Genomic DNA, 22,330 nt, shown 5'->3' on the forward strand with positions numbered 1-22,330 from the left:
CACTTGAAGTACAGATAAGATGAAACCTTGTAACACTTGAAGTACAGATAAGATGAAACCTTGTAACACTTGAAGTACAGATAAGATGAAACCTTGTAACACTTGAAGTACAGATAACATGAAACCTTGTAACACTTGAAGTACAGATAAGATGAAACCTTGTAACACTTGAAGTACAGATAAGATGAAACCTTGTAACACTTGAAGTACAGATAAGATGAAACCTTGTAACACTTGAAGTACAGATAAGATGAAACCTTGTAACACTTGAAGTACAGATAAGATGAAACCTTGTAACACTTGAAGTACAGATAAGATGAAACCTTGTAAACTTGAAGTACAGATAAGATGAAAGTAACAGATAAGATGAAACCTTGTAACACTTGAAGTACAGATAAGATGAAACCTTGTAACACTTGAAGTACAGATAACATGAAACCTTGTAACACTTGAAGTACAGATAAGATGAAACCTTGTAACACTTGAAGTACAGATAAGATGAAACCTTGTAACACTTGAAGTACAGATGAAACCTTGTAACACTTGAATACAGATAAAACCTTGTAACACTTGAAGTACAGATAAGATGAAACCTTGTAACACTTGAAGTACAGATAAGATGAAACCTTGTAACACTTGAAGTACAGATAAGATGAAACCTTGTAACACTTGAAGTACAGATAAGATGAAACCTTGTAACACTTGAAGTACAGATAAGATGAAACCTTGTAACACTTGAAGTACAGATAAGATGAAACCTTGTAACACTTGAAGTACAGATAAGATGAAACCTTGTAACACGTGAAGTACAGATAAGATGAAACCTTGTAACACTTGAAGTACAGATAAGATGAAACCTTGTAACACTTGAAGTACAGATAAGATGAAACCTTGTAACACTTGAAGTACAGATAAGATGAAACCTTGTAACACTTGAAGTACAGATAAGATGAAACCTTGTAACACTTGAAGTACAGATAAGATGAAACCTTGTAACACGTGAAGTACAGATAAGATGAAACCTTGTAACACTTGAAGTACAGATAAGATGAAACCTTGTAACACTTGAAGTACAGATAAGATGAAACCTTGTAACACTTGAAGTACAGATAAGATGAAACCTTGTAACACTTGAAGTACAGATAAGATGAAACCTTGTAACACTTGAAAGTACAGATAAGATGAAACCTTGTAACACTTGAAGTACAGATAAGATGAAACCTTGTAACACTTGAAGTACAGATAAGATGAAACCTTGTAACACTTGAAGTACAGATAAGATGAAACCTTGTAACACTTGAAGTACAGATAAGATGAAACCTTGTAACACTTGAAGTACAGATAAGATGAAACCTTGTAACACTTGAAGTACAGATAAGATGAAACCTTGTAACACTTGAAGTACAGATAAGATGAAACCTTGTAACACTTGAAGTACAGATAAGATGAAACCTTGTAACACTTGAAGTACAGATAAGATGAAACCTTGTAACACTTGAAGTACAGATAACATGAAACCTTGTAACACTTGAAGTACAGATAAGATGAAACCTTGTAACACTTGAAGTACAGATAAGATGAAACCTTGTAACACTTGAAGTACAGATAAGATGAAACCTTGTAACACTTGAAGTACAGATAAGATGAAACCTTGTAACACGTGAAGTACAGATAAGATGAAACCTTGTAACACTTGAAGTACAGATAAACATGAAACCTTGTAACACTTGAAGTACAGATAAGATGAAACCTTGTAACACGTGAAGTACAGATAAGATGAAACCTTGTAACACGTGAAGTACAGATAAGATGAAACCTTGTAACACTTGAAGTACAGATAACATGAAACCTTGTAACACTTGAAGTACAGATAAGATGAAACCTTGTAACACTTGAAGTACAGATAAGATGAAACCTTGTAACACTTGAAGTACAGATAAGATGAAACCTTGTAACACTTGAAGTACAGATAAGATGAAACCTTGTAACACTTGAAGTACAGATAAGATGAAACCTTGTAACACTTGAAGTACAGATAAGATGAAACCTTGTAACACTTGAAGTGAAACAGATAACATGAAACCTTGTAACACTTGAAGTACAGATAAGATGAAACCTTGTAACACTTGAAGTACAGATAAGATGAAACCTTGTAACACTTGAAGTACAGATAAGATGAAACCTTGTAACACTTGAAGTACAGATAAGATGAAACCTTGTAACACGTGAAGTACAGATAAGATGAAACCTTGTAACACTTGAAGTACAGATAAGATGAAACCTTGTAACACTTGAAGTACAGATAAGATGAAACCTTGTAACATGAAGTACAGATAAGATGAAACCTTGTAACACTTGAAGTACAGATAAGATGAAACCTTGTAACACTTGAAGTACAGATAAGATGAAACCTTGTAACACTTGAAGTACAGATAAGATGAAACCTTGTAACACTTGAAGTACAGATAAGATGAAACCTTGTAACACTTGAAGTACAGATAAGATGAAACCTTGTAACACTTGAAGTACAGATAAGATGAAACCTTGTAACACTTGAAGTACAGATAAGATGAAACCTTGTAACACGTGAAGTACAGATAAGATGAAACCTTGTAACACTTGAAGTACAGATAACATGAAACCTTGTAACAAGTGAAGTACAGATAAGATGAAACCTTGTAACACTTGAAGTACAGATAAGATGAAACCTTGTAACACTTGAAGTACAGATAAGATGAAACCTTGTAACACGTGAAGTACAGATAAGATGAAACCTTGTAACACTTGAAGTACAGATAACATGAAACCTTGTAACACTTGAAGTACAGATAAGATGAAACCTTGTAACACTTGAAGTACAGATAAGATGAAACCTTGTAACACTTGAAGTACAGATAAGATGAAACCTTGTAACACTTGAAGTACAGATAAGATGAAACCTTGTAACACTTGAAGTACAGATAATAAGATGAAACCTTGTAACACTTGAAGTACAGATAAGATGAAACCTTGTAACACTTGAAGTACAGATAAGATGAAACCTTGTAACACGTGAAGTACAGATAAGATGAAACCTTGTAACACTTGAAGTACAGATAAGATGAAACCTTGTAACACTTGAAGTACAGATAAGATGAAACCTTGTAACACTTGAAGTACAGATAAGATGAAACCTTGTAACACTTGAAGTACAGATAAGATGAAACCTTGTAACACTTGAAGTACAGATAAGATGAAACCTTGTAACACTTGAAGTACAGATAAGATGAAACCTTGTAACACTTGAAGTACAGATAAGATGAAACCTTGTAACACTTGAAGTACAGATAAGATGAAACCTTGTAACACTTGAAGTACAGATAAGATGAAACCTTGTAACACTTGAAGTACAGATAAGATGAAACCTTGTAACACTTGAAGTACAGATAAGATGAAACCTTGTAACACTTGAAGTACAGATAAGATGAAACCTTGTAACACTTGAAGTACAGATAAGATGAAACCTTGTAACACTTGAAGTACAGATAAGATGAAACCTTGTAACACTTGAAGTACAGATAAGATGAAATGAAACCTTGTAACTTGTAACACTTGAAGTACAGATAAGATGAAACCTTGTAACACTTGAAGTACAGATAAGATGAAACCTTGTAACACTTGAAGTACAGATAAGATGAAACCTTGTAACACTTGAAGTACAGATAAGATGAAACCTTGTAACACTTGAAGTACAGATAAGATGAAACCTTGTAACACTTGAAGTACAGATAAGATGAAACCTTGTAACACTTGAAGTACAGATAAGATGAAACCTTGTAACACTTGAAGTACAGATAAGATGAAACCTTGTAACACTTGAAGTACAGATAAGATGAAACCTTGTAACACTTGAAGTACAGATAAGATGAAACCTTGTAACACTTGAAGTACAGATAAGATGAAACCTTGTAACACTTGAAGTACAGATAACATGAAACCTTGTAACACTTGAAGTACAGATAAGATGAAACCTTGTAACACTTGAAGTACAGATAAGATGAAACCTTGTAACACTTGAAGTACAGATAAGATGAAACCTTGTAACACTTGAAGTACAGATAAGATGAAACCTTGTAACACTTGAAGTACAGATAAGATGAAACCTTGTAACACGTGAAGTACAGATAAGATGAAACCTTGTAACACTTGAAGTACAGATAAGATGAAACCTTGTAAACTTGTAGATAAGATGAAACCTTGTAACAGAAGTAAGATGAAACCTTGTAACACTTGAAGTACAGATAAGATGAAACCTTGTAACACTTGAAGTACAGATAAGATGAAACCTTGTAACACTTGAAGTACAGATAAGATGAAACCTTGTAACACTTGAAGTACAGATAAGATGAAACCTTGTAACACTTGAAGTACAGATAAGATGAAACCTTGTAACACTTGAAGTACAGATAAGATGAAACCTTGTAACACTTGAAGTACAGATAAGATGAAACCTTGTAACAAGTACAGATAAGATGAAACCTTGTAACACTTGAAGTACAGATAAGATGAAACCTTGTAACACTTGAAGTACAGATAAGATGAAACCTTGTAACACTTGAAGTACAGATAAGATGAAACCTTGTAACACTTGAAGTACAGATAAGATGAAACCTTGTAACACTTGAAGTACAGATAAGATGAAACCTTGTACTTGAAGTAGATAAGATGAAACCTTCTAAAACTTGAAGTACAGATAAGATGAAACCTTGTAACACGTGAAGATAAAATAAAACCTTGTAACACTTGAAGAACAGATAGCATGAAACCTTGTAACACTTGAAGTACAGATAACATGAAACCTTGTAACACTTGAAGTACAGATAAGATGAAACCTTGTAACATGTGAAGTACAGATAAGATGAAACCTTGTAACACTTGAAGTACAGATAAGATGAAACCTTGTAACACTTGAAGTACAGATAAGATGAAACCTTGTAACACTTGAAGTACAGATAAGATGAAACCTTGTAACACTTGAAGTACAGATAAGATGAAACCTTGTAACACTTGAAGTACAGATAAGATGAAACCTTGTAACACGTGAAGTACAGATAAGATGAAACCTTGTAACACTTGAAGTACAGATAAGATGAAACCTTGTAACACGTGAAGTACAGATAAGATGAAACCTTGTAACACTTGAAGTACAGATAAGATGAAACCTTGTAACACTTGAAGTACAGATAAGATGAAACCTTGTAACACTTGAAGTACAGATAAGATGAAACCTTGTAACACGTGAAGTACAGATAAGATGAAACCTTGTAACACTTGAAGTACAGATAACATGAAACCTTGTAACACTTGAAGTACAGATAAGATGAAACCTTGTAACACGTGAAGTACAGATAAGATGAAACCTTGTAACACGTGAAGTAAGATAAGATGAAACCTTGTAACACTTGAAGTACAGATAAGATGAAACCTTGTAACACTTGAAGTACAGATAAGATGAAACCTTGTAACACGTGAAGTACAGATAAGATGAAACCTTGTAACACTTGAAGTACAGATAACATGAAACCTTGTAACACTTGAAGTACAGATAACATGAAACCTTGTAACACTTGAAGTACAGATAAGATGAAACCTTGTAACAGATAAGATGAAGTACAGATAAGATGAAACCTTGTAACACTTGAAGTACAGATAAGATGAAACCTTGTAACACTTGAAGTACAGATAAGATGAAACCTTGTAACACTTGAAGTACAGATAACATGAAACCTTGTAACACTTGAAGTACAGATAAGATGAAACCTTGTAACACGTGAAGTACAGATAAGATGAAACCTTGTAACACTTGAAGTACAGATAACATGAAACCTTGTAACACTTGAAGTACAGATAATATGAAACCTTGTAACACTTGAAGTACAGATAAGATGAAACCTTGTAACACTTGAAGTACAGATAAGATGAAACCTTGTAACACTTGAAGTACAGAAATAACAGATAAGATGAAACCTTGTAACACTTGAAGTACAGATAAGATGAAACCTTGTAACACTTGAAGTACAGATAAGATGAAACCTTGTAACACTTGAAGTACAGATAAGATGAAACCTTGTAACACTTGAAGTACAGATAAGATGAAACCTTGTAACACTTGAAGTACAGATAAGATGAAACCTTGTAACACGTGAAGTACAGATAAGATGAAACCTTGTAACACTTGAAGTACAGATAAGATGAAACCTTGTAACACTTGAAGTACAGATAACATGAAACCTTGTAACACTTGAAGTACAGATAAGATGAAACCTTGTAACACGTGAAGTACAGATAAGATGAAACCTTGTAACACTTGAAGTACAGATAAGATGAAACCTTGTAACACTTGAAGTACAGATAAGATGAAACCTTGTAACATGAAAAGTACAGATAAGATGAAACCTTGTAACACTTGAAGTACAGATAAGATGAAACCTTGTAACACTTGAAGTACAGATAAGATGAAACCTTGTAACACTTGAAGTACAGATAAGATGAAACCTTGTAACACTTGAAGTACAGATAAGATGAAACCTTGTAACACTTGAAGTACAGATAAGATGAAACCTTGTAACACTTGAAGTACAGATAAGATGAAACCTTGTAACACTTGAAGTACAGATAAGATGAAACCTTGTAACACTTGAAGATAAACCTTGTAAGATGAAACCTTGATAACTTGTAAAGTACAGATAAGATGAAACCTTGTAACACGTGAAGTACAGATAAGATGAAACCTTGTAACACTTGAAGTACAGATAACATGAAACCTTGTAACACTTGAAGTACAGATAAGATGAAACCTTGTAACACTTGAAGTACAGATAAGATGAAACACTTGAAGTACAGATAAGATGAAACCTTGTAACAGATAAGATGAAACCTTGTAACACTTGAAGTACAGATAAGATGAAACCTTGTAACACTTGAAGTACAGATAAGATGAAACCTTGTAACACTTGAAGTACAGATAAGATGAAACCTTGTAACACTTGAAGTACAGATAAGATGAAACCTTGTAACACTTGAAGTACAGATAAGATGAAACCTTGTAACACTTGAAGTACAGATAAGATGAAACCTTGTAACACTTGAAGTACAGATAAGATGAAACCTTGTAACACTTGAAGTACAGATAAGATGAAACCTTGTAACACTTGAAGTACAGATAAGATGAAACCTTGTAACACTTGAAGTACAGATAAGATGAAACCTTGTAACACTTGAAGTACAGATAAGATGAAACCTTGTAACACTTGAAGTACAGATAAGATGAAACCTTGTAACACTTGAAGTACAGATAAGATGAAACCTTGTAACACTTGAAGTACAGATAAGATGAAACCTTGTAACACTTGAAGTACAGATAAGATGAAACCTTGTAACACTTGAAGTACAGATAAGATGAAACCTTGTAACACTTGAAGTACAGATAAGATGAAACCTTGTAACACTTGAAGTACAGATAAGATGAAACCTTGTAACACTTGAAGTACAGATAAGATGAAACCTTGTAACACTTGAAGTACAGATAAGATGAAACCTTGTAACACTTGAAGTACAGATAAGATGAAACCTTGTAACACTTGAAGTACAGATAAGATGAAACCTTGTAACACTTGAAGTACAGATAAGATGAAACCTTGTAACACTTGAAGTACAGATAAGATGAAACCTTGTAACACTTGAAGTACAGATAAGATGAAACCTTGTAACACTTGAAGTACAGATAAGATGAAACCTTGTAACACTTGAAGTACAGATAAGATGAAACCTTGTAACACGTGAAGTACAGATAAGATGATGAAACCTTGTAACACTTGAAGTACAGATAACATGAAACCTTGTAACACTTGAAGTACAGATAAGATGAAACCTTGTAACACGTGAAGTACAGATAAGATGAAACCTTGTAACACTTGAAGTACAGATAAGATGAAACCTTGTAACACTTGAAGTACAGATAAGATGAAACCTTGTAACACGTGAAGTAAGATAAGATGAAACCTTGTAACACTTGAAGTACAGATAGCATGAAACCTTGTAACACTTGAAGTACAGATAAGATGAAACCTTGTAACACGTGAAGTACAGATAAGATGAAACCTTGTAACACTTGAAGTACAGATAAGATGAAACCTTGTAACACTTGAAGTACAGATAAGATGAAACCTTGTAACACTTGAAGTACAGATAAGATGAAACCTTGTAACACTTGAAGTACAGATAAGATGAAACCTTGTAACACTTGAAGTACAGATAAGATGAAACCTTGTAACACTTGAAGTACAGATAAGATGAAACCTTGTAACACTTGAAGTACAGATAAGATGAAACCTTGTAACACTTGAAGTACAGATAAGATGAAACCTTGTAACACTTGAAGTACAGATAAGATGAAACCTTGTAACACTGAAGTACAGATAAGATGAAAGTACAGATAAGATGAAACCTTGTAACACTTGAAGTACAGATAAGATGAAACCTTGTAACACTTGAAGTACAGATAAGATGAAACCTTGTAACACTTGAAGTACAGATAAGATGAAACCTTGTAACACTTGAAGTACAGATAAGATGAAACCTTGTAACACTTGAAGTACAGATAAGATGAAACCTTGTAACACTTGAAGTACAGATAACATGAAACCTTGTAACACTTGAAGTACAGATAAGATGAAACCTTGTAACACGTGAAGTACAGATAAGATGAAACCTTGTAACACTTGAAGTACAGATAACATGAAACCTTGTAACACTTGAAGTACAGATAAGATGAAACCTTGTAACACTTGAAGTACAGATAAGATGAAACCTTGTAACACTTGAAGTACAGATAAGATGAAACCTTGTAACACTTGAAGTACAGATAAGATGAAACCTTGTAACACTTGAAGTACAGATAAGATGAAACCTTGTAACACTTGAAGTACAGATAAGATGAAACCTTGTAACACTTGAAGTACAGATAAGATGAAACCTTGTAACACTTGAAGTACAGATAAGATGAAACCTTGTAACACTTGAAGTACAGATAAGATGAAACCTTGTAACACTTGAAGTACAGATAAGATGAAACCTTGTAACACTTGAAGTACAGATAAGATGAAACCTTGTAACACTTGAAGTACAGATAAGATGAAACCTTGTAACACTTGAAGTACAGATAAGATGAAACCTTGTAACACTTGAAGTACAGATAAGATGAAACCTTGTAACACTTGAAGTACAGATAAGATGAAACCTTGTAACACTTGAAGTACAGATAAGATGAAACCTTGTAACACTTGAAGTACAGATAAGATGAAACCTTGTAACACTTGAAGTACAGATAAGATGAAACCTTGTAACACTTGAAGTACAGATAAGATGAAACCTTGTAACACTTGAAGTACAGATAAGATGAAACCTTGTAACACTTGAAGTACAGATAAGATGAAACCTTGTAACACGTGAAGTACAGATAAGATGAAACCTTGTAACACTTGAAGTACAGATAAGATGAAACCTTGTAACACTTGAAGTACAGATAAGATGAAACCTTGTAACACGTGAAGTACAGATAAGATGAAACCTTGTAACACTTGAAGTACAGATAACATGAAACCTTGTAACACTTGAAGTACAGATAAGATGAAACCTTGTAACACTTGAAGTACAGATAAGATGAAACCTTGTAACACTTGAAGTACAGATAAGATGAAACCTTGTAACACGTGAAGTACAGATAAGATGAAACCTTGTAACACTTGAAGTACAGATAACATGAAACCTTGTAACACTTGAAGTACAGATAAGATGAAACCTTGTAACACTTGAAGTACAGATAAGATGAAACCTTGTAACACGTGAAGTACAGATAAGATGAAACCTTGTAACACTTGAAGTACAGATAAGATGAAACCTTGTAACACTTGAAGTACAGATAAGATGAAACCTTGTAACACTTGAAGTACAGATAAGATGAAACCTTGTAACACTTGAAGTACAGATAAGATGAAACCTTGTAACACTTGAAGTACAGATAAGATGAAACCTTGTAACACTTGAAGTACAGATAAGATGAAACCTTGTAACACTTGAAGTACAGATAAGATGAAACCTTGTAACACTTGAAGTACAGATAAGATGAAACCTTGTAACACTTGAAGTACAGATAAGATGAAACCTTGTAACACTTGAAGTACAGATAAGATGAAACCTTGTAACACTTGAAGTACAGATAAGATGAAACCTTGTAACACGTGAAGTACAGATAAGATGAAACCTTGTAACACTTGAAGTACAGATAAGATGAAACCTTGTAACACTTGAAGTACAGATAAGATGAAACCTTGTAACACTTGAAGTACAGATAAGATGAAACCTTGTAACACGTGAAGTACAGATAAGATGAAACCTTGTAACACTTGAAGTACAGATAAGATGAAACCTTGTAACACTTGAAGTACAGATAAGATGAAACCTTGTAACACTTGAAGTACAGATAAGATGAAACCTTGTAACACTTGAAGTACAGATAAGATGAAACCTTGTAACACTTGAAGTACAGATAAGATGAAACCTTGTAACACTTGAAGTACAGATAAGATGAAACCTTGTAACACTTGAAGTACAGATAAGATGAAACCTTGTAACACTTGAAGTACAGATAAGATGAAACCTTGTAACACTTGAAGTACAGATAAGATGAAACCTTGTAACACTTGAAGTACAGATAAGATGAAACCTTGTAACACTTGAAGTACAGATAAGATGAAACCTTGTAACACTTGAAGTACAGATAAGATGAAACCTTGTAACACTTGAAGTACAGATAAGATGAAACCTTGTAACACTTGAAGTACAGATAAGATGAAACCTTGTAACACTTGAAGTACAGATAAGATGAAACCTTGTAACACTTGAAGTACAGATAAGATGAAACCTTGTAACATGTGAAGTACAGATAAGATGAAACCTTGTAACACTTGAAGTACAGATAACATGAAACCTTGTAAAATGTGAAGTAAGATAAGATAAAACCTTGTAACACTTGAAGTACAGAAAGCATGAAACCTTGTAACACTTGAAGTACAGATAAGATGAAACCTTGTAACACGTGAAGTACAGATAAGATGAAACCTTGTAACACTTGAAGTACAGATAAGATGAAACCTTGTAACACTTGAAGTACAGATAAGATGAAACCTTGTAACACTTGAAGTACAGATAAGATGAAACCTTGTAACACGTGAAGTACAGATAAGATGAAACCTTGTAACACTTGAAGTACAGATAAGATGAAACCTTGTAACACTTGAAGTACAGATAAGATGAAACCTTGTAACACTTGAAGTACAGATAAGATGAAACCTTGTAACACGTGAAGTACAGATAAGATGAAACCTTGTAACACTTGAAGTACAGATAACATGAAACCTTGTAACACTTGAAGTACAGATAAGATGAAACCTTGTAACACTTGAAGTACAGATAAGATGAAACCTTGTAACACTTGAAGTACAGATAAGATGAAACCTTGTAACACTTGAAGATAAGATGAAACCTTGTAACACTTGAAGTACAGATAAGATGAAACCTTGTAACACTTGAAGTACAGATAAGATGAAACCTTGTAACACTTGAAGTACAGATAAGATGAAACCTTGTAACACTTGAAGTACAGATAAGATGAAACCTTGTAACACGTGAAGTAAGATAAGATGAAACCTTGTAACACTTGAAGTACAGATAAGATGAAACCTTGTAACACTTGAAGTACAGATAAGATGAAACCTTGTAACACTTGAAGTACAGATAAGATGAAACCTTGTAACACTTGAAGTACAGATAAGATGAAACCTTGTAACACGTGAAGTACAGATAAGATGAAACCTTGTAACACTTGAAGTACAGATAACATGAAACCTTGTAACACTTGAAGTACAGATAAGATGAAACCTTGTAACACTTGAAGTACAGATAAGATGAAACCTTGTAACACTTGAAGTACAGATAAGATGAAACCTTGTAACACTTGAAGTACAGATAACATGAAACCTTGTAACACTTGAAGTACAGATAAGATGAAACCTTGTAACACTTGAAGTACAGATAAGATGAAACCTTGTAACACGTGAAGTACAGATAAGATGAAACCTTGTAACACTTGAAGTACAGATAAGATGAAACCTTGTAACACTTGAAGTACAGATAAGATGAAACCTTGTAACACTTGAAGTACAGATAAGATGAAACCTTGTAACACTTGAAGTACAGATAAGATGAAACCTTGTAACACTTGAAGTACAGATAAGATGAAACCTTGTAACACTTGAAGTACAGATAAGATGAAACCTTGTAACACTTGAAGTACAGATAAGATGAAACCTTGTAACACTTGAAGTACAGATAAGATGAAACCTTGTAACACTTGAAGTACAGATAAGATGAAACCTTGTAACACTTGAAGTACAGATAAGATGAAACCTTGTAACACTTGAAGTACAGATAAGATGAAACCTTGTAACACTTGAAGTACAGATAAGATGAAACCTTGTAACACTTGAAGTACAGATAAGATGAAACCTTGTAACTTGAAGTACAGATAAGATGAAACTTGAAGTACAGATAAGATGAAACCTTGTAACACTTGAAGTACAGATAAGATGAAACCTTGTAACACTTGAAGTACAGATAAGATGAAACCTTGTAACACTTGAAGTACAGATAAGATGAAACCTTGTAACACGTGAAGTACAGATAAGATGAAACCTTGTAACACTTGAAGTACAGATAAGATGAAACCTTGTAACACTTGAAGTACAGATAAGATGAAACCTTGTAACACTTGAAGTACAGATAAGATGAAACCTTGTAACACTTGAAGTACAGATAAGATGAAACCTTGTAACACTTGAAGTACAGATAAGATGAAACCTTGTAACACGTGAAGTACAGATAAGATGAAACCTTGTAACACTTGAAGTACAGATAAGATGAAACCTTGTAACACTTGAAGTACAGATAAGATGAAACCTTGTAACACTTGAAGTACAGATAAGATGAAACCTTGTAACACGTGAAGTACAGATAAATGAAACCTTGTAACACTTGTAAGATGAAACCTTGTAACACTTGAAGTACAGATAAGATGAAACCTTGTAACACTTGAAAGATAACATGAAACCTTGTAACACTTGAAGTACAGATAAGATGAAACCTTGTAACACTTGAAGTACAGATAAGATGAAACCTTGTAACACTTGAAGTACAGATAAGATGAAACCTTGTAACACTTGAAGTACAGATAAGATGAAACCTTGTAACACGTGAAGTACAGATAAGATGAAACCTTGTAACACTTGAAGTACAGATAAGATGAAACCTTGTAACACTTGAAGTACAGATAAGATGAAACCTTGTAACACGTGAAGTACAGATAAGATGAAACCTTGTAACACTTGAAGTACAGATAACATGAAACCTTGTAACACTTGAAGTACAGATAAGATGAAACCTTGTAACACTTGAAGTACAGATAAGATGAAACCTTGTAACACGTGAAGTACAGATAAGATGAAACCTTGTAACACTTGAAGTACAGATAAGATGAAACCTTGTAACACTTGAAGTACAGATAAGATGAAACCTTGTAACACTTGAAGTACAGATAAGATGAAACCTTGTAACACTTGAAGTACAGATAAGATGAAACCTTGTAACACTTGAAGTACAGATAAGATGAAACCTTGTAACACTTGAAGTACAGATAAGATGAAACCTTGTAACACTTGAAGTACAGATAAGATGAAACCTTGTAACACGTGAAGTACAGATAAGATGAAACCTTGTAACACTTGAAGTACAGATAACATGAAACCTTGTAACACTTGAAGTACAGATAAGATAAAACCTTGTAACACTTGAAGTACAGATAAGATGAAACCTTGTAACACTAAGATGAAAGTACAGATAACATGAAACCTTGTAACACTTGAAGTACAGATAAGATGAAACCTTGTAACACTTGAAGTACAGATAAGATGAAACCTTGTAACACTTGAAGTACAGATAAGATGAAACCTTGTAACACTTGAAGTACAGATAAGATGAAACCTTGTAACACTTGAAGTACAGATAAGATGAAACCTTGTAACACTTGAAGTACAGATAAGATGAAACCTTGTAACACTTGAAGTACAGATAAGATGAAACCTTGTAACACTTGAAGTACAGATAAGATGAAACCTTGTAACACTTGAAGTACAGATAAGATGAAACCTTGTAACACTTGAAGTACAGATAAGATGAAACCTTGTAACACTTGAAGTACAGATAAGATGAAACCTTGTAACACTTGAAGTACAGATAAGATGAAACCTTGTAACACTTGAAGTACAGATAAGATGAAACCTTGTAACACTTGAAGTACAGATAACATGAAACCTTGTAACACTTGAAGTACAGATAAGATGAAACCTTGTAACACGTGAAGTACAGATAAGATGAAACCTTGTAACACTTGAAGTACAGATAAGATGAAACCTTGTAACACTTGAAGTACAGATAAGATGAAACCTTGTAACACTTGAAGTACAGATAAGATGAAACCTTGTAACACTTGAAGTACAGATAACATGAAACCTTGTAACACTTGAAGTACAGATAAGATGAAACCTTGTAACACTTGAAGTACAGATAAGATGAAACCTTGTAACACTTGAAGTACAGAAACCTTGTAACATGAAACCTTGTAACCTTGTGAAGTACAGATAAGATGAAACCTTGTAACACTTGAAGTACAGATAAGATGAAACCTTGTAACACTTGAAGTACAGATAAGATGAAACCTTGTAACACTTGAAGTACAGATAAGATGAAACCTTGTAACACTTGAAGTACAGATAAGATGAAACCTTGTAACACGTGAAGTACAGATAAGATGAAACCTTGTAACACTTGAAGTACAGATAAGATGAAACCTTGTAACACTTGAAGTACAGATAAGATGAAACCTTGTAACACTTGAAGTACAGATAAGATGAAACCTTGTAACACTTGAAGTACAGATAAGATGAAACCTTGTAACACTTGAAGTACAGATAACATGAAACCTTGTAACACTTGAAGTACAGATAAGATGAAACCTTGTAACACTTGAAGTACAGATAAGATGAAACCTTGTAACACGTGAAGTACAGATAAGATGAAACCTTGTAACACTTGAAGTACAGATAAGATGAAACCTTGTAACACTTGAAGATAAGATACAGATAAGATGAAACCTTGTAACACTTGAAGTACAGATAAGATGAAACCTTGTAACACTTGAAGTACAGATAAGATGAAACCTTGTAACACTTGAAGTACAGATAAGATGAAACCTTGTAACACTTGAAGTACAGATAAGATGAAACCTTGTAACACTTGAAGTACAGATAAGATGAAACCTTGTAACACTTGAAGTACAGATAAGATGAAACCTTGTAACACTTGAAGTACAGATAAGATGAAACCTTGTAACACGTGAAGTACAGATAAGATGAAACCTTGTAACACTTGAAGTACAGATAAGATGAAACCTTGTAACACTTGAAGTACAGATAAGATGAAACCTTGTAACACTTGAAGTACAGATAAGATGAAACCTTGTAACACTTGAAGTACAGATAAGATGAAACCTTGTAACACTTGAAGTACAGATAAGATGAAACCTTGTAACACTTGAAGTACAGATAAGATGAAACCTTGTAACACTTGAAGTACAGATAAGATGAAACCTTGTAACACTTGAAGTACAGATAAGATGAAACCTTGTAACACGTGAAGTACAGATAAGATGAAACCTTGTAACACTTGAAGTACAGATAACATGAAACCTTGTAACACTTGAAGTACAGATAACATGAAACCTTGTAACACTTGAAGTACAGATAAGATGAAACCTTGTAACACTTGAAGTACAGATAAGATGAAACCTTGTAACACTTGAAGTACAGATAAGATGAAACCTTGTAACACTTGAAGTACAGATAAGATGAAACCTTGTAACACTTGAAGTACAGATAAGATGAAACCTTGTAACACTTGAAGTACAGATAACATGAAACCTTGTAACACTTGAAGTACAGATAAGATGAAACCTTGTAACACTTGAAGTACAGATAAGATGAAACCTTGTAACACGTGAAGTACAGATAAGATGAAACCTTGTAACACTTGAAGTACAGATAAGATGAAACCTTGTAACACTTGAAGTACAGATAAGATGAAACCTTGTAACACTTGAAGTACAGATAAGATGAAACCTTGTAACACTTGAAGTACAGATAAGATGAAACCTTGTAACACTTGAAGTACAGATAACATGAAACCTTGTAACACTTGAAGTACAGATAAGATGAAACCTTGTAACACTTGAAGTACAGATAAGATGAAACCTTGTAACACTTGAAGTACAGATAAGATGAAACCTTGTAACACTTGAAGTACAGATAAGATGAAACCTTGTAACACTTGAAGTACAGATAAGATGAAACCTTGTAACACTTGAAGTACAGATAAGATGAAACCTTGTAACACTTGAAGTACAGATAAGATGAAACCTTGTAACACTTGAAGTACAGATAAGATGAAACCTTGTAACACTTGAAGTACAGATAAGATGAAACCTTGTAACACGTGAAGTGATGAAACCTTACAGATAACATGAAACCTTGTAACACTTGAAGTACAGATAAGATGAAACCTTGTAACACTTGAAGTAACATGAAAAGATGAAACCTTGTAACACGTGAAGTACAGATAAGATGAAACCTTGTAACACTTGAAGTACAGATAACATGAAACCTTGTAACACTTGAAGTACAGATAAGATGAAACCTTGTAACACTTGAAGTACAGATAAGATGAAACCTTGTAACACGTGAAGTACAGATAAGATGAAACCTTGTAACACTTGAAGTACAGATAAGATGAAACCTTGTAACACTTGAAGTACAGATAAGATGAAACCTTGTAACACTTGAAGTACAGATAAGATGAAACCTTGTAACACTTGAAGTACAGATAAGATGAAACCTTGTAACACTTGAAGTACAGATAAGATGAAACCTTGTAACACTTGAAGTACAGATAAGATGAAACCTTGTAACACTTGAAGTACAGATAAGATGAAACCTTGTAACACTTGAAGTACAGATAAGATGAAACCTTGTAACACTTGAAGTACAGATAAGATGAAACCTTGTAACATAGTACAGATAAGATGAAACCTTGTAACACTTGAAGTACAGATAAGATGAAACCTTGTAACACTTGAAGTACAGATAAGATGAAACCTTGTAACACTTGAAGTACAGATAAGATGAAACCTTGTAACACTTGAAGTACAGATAAGATGAAACCTTGTAACATGTGAAGTACAGATAAGATGAAACCTTGTAACACTTGAAGTACAGATAAGATGAAACCTTGTAACACTTGAAGTACAGATAAGATGAAACCTTGTAACACTTGAAGTACAGATAAGATGAAACCTTGTAACACTTGAAGTACAGATAAGATGAAACCTTGTAACACTTGAAGTACAGATAAGATGAAACCTTGTAACACTTGAAGTACAGATAAGATGAAACCTTGTAACACTTGAAGTACAGATAAGATGAAACCTTGTAACACTTGAAGTACAGATAAGATGAAACCTTGTAACACTTGAAGTACAGATAAGATGAAACCTTGTAACACTTGAAGTACAGATAAGATGAAACCTTGTAACACTTGAAGTACAGATAAGATGAAACCTTGTAACACTTGAATACAGATAATATGAAAGTACTTGAAGATAAGATGAAACCTTGTAACACTTGAAGTACAGATAAGATGAAACCTTGTAAACTTGAAGTACAGATGATGAAAAGTAAGATAAGATGAAACCTTGTAACACTTGAAGTACAGATAAGATGAAACCTTGTAACACTTGAAGTACAGATAAGATGAAACCTTGTAACACTTGAAGTACAGATAAGATGAAACCTTGTAACACTTGAAGTACAGATAAGATGAAACCTTGTAACACTTGAAGTACAGATAAGATGAAACCTTGTAACACTTGAAGTACAGATAAGATGAAACCTTGTAACACTTGAAGTACAGATAAGATGAAACCTTGTAACACTTGAAGTACAGATAAGATGAAACCTTGTAACACTTGAAGTACAGATAAGATGAAACCTTGTAACACTTGAAGTACAGATAAGATGAAACCTTGTAACACTTGAAGTACAGATAAGATGAAACCTTGTAACACTTGAAGTACAGATAAGATGAAACCTTGTAACACGTGAAGTACAGATAAGATGAAACCTTGTAACACTTGAAGTACAGATAAGATGAAACCTTGTAACACGTGAAGTACAGATAAGATGAAACCTTGTAACACTTGAAGTACAGATAAGATGAAACCTTGTAACACTTGAAGTACAGATAAGATGAAACCTTGTAACACGTGAAGTACAGATAAGATGAAACCTTGTAACACTTGAAGTACAGATAAGATGAAACCTTGTAACACTTGAAGTACAGATAAGATGAAACCTTGTAACACTTGAAGTACAGATAAGATGAAACCTTGTAACACTTGAAGTACAGATAACATGAAACCTTGTAACACTTGAAGTACAGATAAGATGAAACCTTGTAACACTTGAAGTACAGATAAGATGAAACCTTGTAACACTTGAAGTACAGATAAGATGAAACCTTGTAACACGTGAAGTACAGATAAGATGAAACCTTGTAACACTTGAAGTACAGATAAGATGAAACCTTGTAACACTTGAAGTACAGATAAGATGAAACCTTGTAACACTTGAAGTACAGATAAGATGAAACCTTGTAACACTTGAAGTACAGATAAGATGAAACCTTGTAACACTTGAAGTACAGATAAGATGAAACCTTGTAACACTTGAAGTACAGATAACATGAAACCTTGTAACACTTGAAGTACAGATAAGATGAAACCTTGTAACACGTGAAGTACAGATAAGATGAAACCTTGTAACACTTGAAGTACAGATAAGATGAAACCTTGTAACACTTGAAGTACAGATAAGATGAAACCTTGTAACACTTGAAGTACAGATAAGATGAAACCTTGTAACACTTGAAGTACAGATAAGATGAAACCTTGTAACACTTGAAGTACAGATAAGATGAAACCTTGTAACACGTGAAGTAAGATAAGATGAAACCTTGTAACACTTGAAGTACAGATAACATGAAACCTTGTAACACTTGAAGTACAGATAAGATGAAACCTTGTAACAAGATGAAAAGTACAGATAAGATGAAACCTTGTAACACTTGAAGTACAGATAAGATGAAACCTTGTAACACTTGAAGTACAGATAAGATGAAACCTTGTAACACTTGAAGTACAGATAAGATGAAACCTTGTAACACTTGAAGTACAGATAAGATGAAACCTTGTAACACTTGAAGTACAGATAAGATGAAACCTTGTAACACGTGAAGTACAGATAAGATGAAACCTTGTAACACTTGAAGTACAGATAAGCATGAAACCTTGTAACACTTGAAGTACAGATAAGATGAAACCTTGTAACACTTGAAGTACAGATAAGATGAAACCTTGTAACACTTGAAGTACAGATAAGATGAAACCTTGTAACACTTGAAGTACAGATAAGATGAAACCTTGTAACACTTGAAGTACAGATAAGATGAAACCTTGTAACACTTGAAGTACAGATAAGATGAAACCTTGTAACACTTGAAGTACAGATAAGATGAAACCTTGTAACACTTGAAGTACAGATAAGATGAAACCTTGTAACACGTGAAGTACAGATAAGATGAAACCTTGTAACACTTGAAGTACAGATAACATGAAACCTTGTAACACTTGAAGTACAGATAAGATGAAACCTTGTAACACGTGAAGTACAGATAAGATGAAACCTTGTAACACTTGAAGTACAGATAACATGAAACCTTGTAACACTTGAAGTACAGATAAGATGAAACCTTGTAACACGTGAAGTACAGATAAGATGAAACCTTGTAACACTTGAAGTACAGATAACATGAAACCTTGTAACACTTGAAGTACAGATAATATGAAACCTTGTAACACTTGAAGTACAGATAAGATGAAACCTTGTAACACTTGAAGTACAGATAAGATGAAACCTTGTAACACTTGAAGTACAGATAAGATGAAACCTTGTAACACGTGAAGTACAGATAAGATGAAACCTTGTAACACTTGAAGTACAGATAAGATGAAACCTTGTAACACTTGAAGTACAGATAAGATGAAACCTTGTAACACTTGAAGTACAGATAAGATGAAACCTTGTAACACTTGAAGTACAGATAAGATGAAACCTTGTAACACTTGAAGTACAGATAAGATGAAACCTTGTAACACTTGAAGTACAGATAAGATGAAACCTTGTAACACGTGAAGTAAGATAAGATGAAACCTTGTAACACTTGAAGTACAGATAAGATGAAACCTTGTAACACTTGAAGTACAGATAAGATGAAACCTTGTAACACTTGAAGTACAGATAAGATGAAACCTTCTAACACTTGAAGTACAGATAAGATGAAACCTTGTAACACTTGAAGTACAGATAAGATGAAACCTTGTAACACTTGAAGTACAGATAAGATGAAACCTTGTAACACGTGAAGTACAGATAAGATGAAACCTTGTAACACTTGAAGTACAGATAACATGAAACCTTGTAACACTTGAAGTACAGATAAGATGAAACCTTGTAACACGTGAAGTACAGATAAGATGAAACCTTGTAACACTTGAAGTACAGATAACATGAAACCTTGTAACACTTGAAGTACAGATAATATGAAACCTTGTAACACTTGAAGTACAGATAACATGAAACCTTGTAACACTTGAAGTACAGATAAGATGAAACCTTGTAACACTTGAAGTACAGATAAGATGAAACCTTGTAACACTTGAAGTACAGATAAGATGAAACCTTGTAACACTTGAAGTACAGATAAGATGAAACCTTGTAACACTTGAAGTACAGATAAGATGAAACCTTGTAACACGTGAAGTACAGATAAGATGAAACCTTGTAACACTTGAAGTACAGATAAGATGAAACCTTGTAACACTTGAAGTACAGATAAGATGAAACCTTGTAACACTTGAAGTACAGATAAGATGAAACCTTGTAACACTTGAAGTACAGATAAGATGAAACCTTGTAACACTTGAAGTACAGATAAGATGAAACCTTGTAACACTTGAAGTACAGATAACATGAAACCTTGTAACACTTGAAGTACAGATAAGATGAAACCTTGTAACACTTGAAGTACAGATAAGATGAAACCTTGTAACACGTGAAGTAAGATAACATGAAACCTTTAAACACTTGATGTACAGTAAGCATGAAACCTTGTAACACTTGAAGTACAGATAAGATGAAAACTTCTAATACGTCAAGTACAGATAAGATGAAACCTTGTAACACTTGAAGTACAGATAACATGAAACCTTGTAACGCTTGAAGTACAGATAATATGAAACCTTGTAACACATGAAGTACAGAAAGCATGAAACCTTGTAACACTTGAAGTACAGATAAGATGAAACCTTGTAACACGTGAAGTACAGATAAGATGAAACCTTGTAACACTTGAAGTACAGATAACATGAAACCTTGTAACACTTGAAGTACAGATAACATGAAACCTTGTAACACTTGAAGTACAGATAAGATGAAACCTTGTAACACTTGAAGTACAGAAAAGATGAAACCTTGTAACACTTGAAGTACAGATAACATGAAACCTTGTAACACTTGAAGTACAGATAAGATGAAACCTTGTAACACTTGAAGTACAGATAAGATGAAACCTTGTAACACTTGAAGTACAGATAAGATGAAACCTTGTAACACTTGAAGTACAGATAAGATGAAACCTTGTAACACGTGAAGTACAGATAACATGAAACCTTGTAACACTTGAAGTACAGATAAGATGAAACCTTGTAACACTTGAAGTACAGATAAGATGAAACCTTGTAACACTTGAAGTACAGATAAGATGAAACCTTGTAACACTTGAAGTACAGATAAGATGAAACCTTGTAACACTTGAAGTACAGATGAAACCTTGTAACACGTGAAGTACAGATAAGATGAAACCTTGTAACACTTGAAGTACAGATAAGATGAAACCTTGTAACACTTGAAGTACAGATAAGATGAAACCTTGTAACACTTGAAGTACAGATAAG

Source organism: Tachypleus tridentatus, unplaced genomic scaffold, assembly GCF_004210375.1.
Source record: "Tachypleus tridentatus isolate NWPU-2018 unplaced genomic scaffold, ASM421037v1 Hic_cluster_2, whole genome shotgun sequence".
NCBI lineage: Eukaryota > Metazoa > Arthropoda > Merostomata > Xiphosura > Limulidae > Tachypleus > Tachypleus tridentatus.